A 2,473-nucleotide genomic window follows, 5' to 3' on the forward strand; every position below is an offset into this window, starting at 1 on the left:
TGAACACACCCCTGGAGCACTGAACACACACATACACCGTGAACACACACCCGGAGCAGTGAACACACACACACACACACACAACGTGAACACACACACTGTGAACACACACCCGGAGCAGTGAACACACACACACACACACCGTGAACACACCCGGAGCAGTGAACAGACACACACACCGTGAACACACATACACACCGTGAACACACCCGGAGCAGTGAACAGACACACACACCGTGAACACACATCCGGAGCAGTGAACACACACACACAGTGTACACACACCCGGAGCAGTGAACACACACACACACACACCGTGAACACACACACCGTGTACACAGCTATATATCCAGCGCAGGGGAGCAGCTGGGGGTTCAGTCTTGAGTATTGAGGGAGGAAGAGAGCACTGTTCATTCACTCTCTCACCTACAACTCCTGCCAGACCCGAGACTCGAACCTGTGACCTTCAGGTTACAAGTCCAACTCTGTGATCATTAGGCCACAGCTGCCCCCGTCTACAGGGCATCTACAGGCCGAAGCTGTAAACAATGACTGAAACTCATCCCCTCGTCCTGATCCTTCACACACTTCTCTCTGTGTCACTCGTGTGGGATCTTCAGAAGTGCCTCCACTAGATCACAGAGACGTTCTGCTGTAAACCAGCGTGACGGGAAATGCTTCAAACAGCGAGAGCAGACGAGCGCGGGGTGATCCACGGCTGATCTCAGGACGGTGTGTGACATGGGTTTGTTTCTCACTGCATGTAAAGCGTCACGTGTCGTGTGTTTGCCATGTAGTTTTTCACATATTTTTCATTGTTGCGACCTAGAAATTATGATAATTCATATTTAGAATGTTTTATTTAAAATAACCACTGAGATCATCACAGGACAGAACTGGCCGTCTGTTCTGGGACCTCTCCTAACTGCTGAATGAGTGTTTGAGGCAGTGTGTAGAGTTTCGGGGTGTTTCTGAAGGCGGGGGGCAGGATGAGCTCATGCGAGGGGGCTGTAAACCACAGCAGGTACGGCTGACTTCCTGTCTCACTGTCACTGCTCCGTCTCAATCAAGCTCCAGGAAAAGCTGCTCGCCACCTTTCAGCCTGTTCCAGGTAAAGTTCACCTTACCTACAAAACCTCTTTTCTTTAGTCTTCTTTGTTAATGCCGCTCCAGACAGTCGAACGGATCGGAATCATGTGTCGAGGCCTTTCGATCGAGCGGTTGCTCCGTGGTGTGACTCTTCATCACTTCCTGCTGGAGACCCCTACAAAGAGTTGGATATCAATAAAACAAAACGGCTAGCCAGCAGTCCTGTCGAGTGTGTGTGTGTGTGTGTGTGTTAGCAGCTGCTCGATGCGGCCACTGGGTCAGTTTGTTGAGCTTCAAGCGGAAGTTCAGTGGCTGATTGTTCGGGCGGCCATTACAGCGCGAGAGAGAGAGAGAGTGTGTGTGTCTGGTGCTCTAACATTCACACACTTCTGTGGCGGATCAGTGTGTGTGAGAGAGAGACCTCAGACAGTGTCCAGACACTCAGATATGTGAGCTCATAACTGACTGATTAGTGGGTATTACTGATCATTGGACAGCTGACACAACTCAACATGCTCTTTACAGCTAAAATTAAACTGTTTCTATGCTCTTTCTGCTGCTCATTTGTCAAACCGGATAAGAGCATCTGATAAATGAATAAATGGAAGAAAAGAGATCTATATAAGACATTCAAATCCAATAGAAATACTGTGTCCTCTGTCTAACACTGCTTGGAATTCTCTGGAAATTCGTCATGTTTTCTTGGTTTGTGTTTTTCTTTTCTACACAAACTGTTTACACCATGACCTATTCTATAAACTGCAGGACTTGTTGTGAAACATTACGCATGAGGCTTTTAAAAGTCATTTATTTGTAAATTACATGTGTATATATATGTGTGTGTGTCTAGCTACATTTGTAGGTAGCCTATATATTTATATCTATTTATTTGTAGATATATATATATGAAAGCGTCTTCATCAGAAGCTGCTGTACTTCCCGTTGACTGATACAGAGGTCACACAGATATCCTGTGTCTCGAGGCTGATATATGAACACACATCTGACAGTAATCGCGCATGTTCTCATCGCTCGTGATCAGTTCAGAGAGTTCCACTCTGCGACCGATAGGCGGCGCTCTTCACTCATTCAAACACATTAATCTCGCTGTTTCTGCTCATGTAAGATCTAATGTAGGCGTCACTAATGCCTCTTATACCACTAGTGAACTGCAGTTGTTTCAGTCGAAATGAGTTAGTTAAGAGTTAATAAAAATGAACCCTCACTGATTTGTTTACTCTTCTGTTCATCATGTTCATATCTGCTCATCCACAAACACGAATGAGCTGCTTAATGCACATCAGTTTAGACTAGATTCACGAACGCGATTTAAACAGAATAACAATTATTTATTTTCATGTATTATTAGCTATTAATAATAATA

At 45.4% G+C, this 2,473-nt stretch overlaps 1 protein-coding gene across 1 annotated transcript in view; it reads left to right on the plus strand.

The window, feature by feature from the left end:
- Window positions 1-1,022: 1,022 nt before the first annotated feature.
- osr2 (odd-skipped related transciption factor 2) overlaps window positions 1,023-2,473 on the plus strand; it is a 5,844-nt gene continuing 4,393 nt past the window's right edge. The window contains exon 1 of the mRNA XM_026227970.1: window positions 1,023-1,111. The gene's annotated coding sequence lies outside the window, so the exon portion shown is untranslated. The remainder of the gene's footprint in view (window positions 1,112-2,473) is intronic.

The sequence above is a fragment of the Carassius auratus genome, chromosome 41 (genome assembly GCF_003368295.1).
Source record: "Carassius auratus strain Wakin chromosome 41, ASM336829v1, whole genome shotgun sequence".
Taxonomy (NCBI): Eukaryota; Metazoa; Chordata; class Actinopteri; order Cypriniformes; family Cyprinidae; genus Carassius; species Carassius auratus.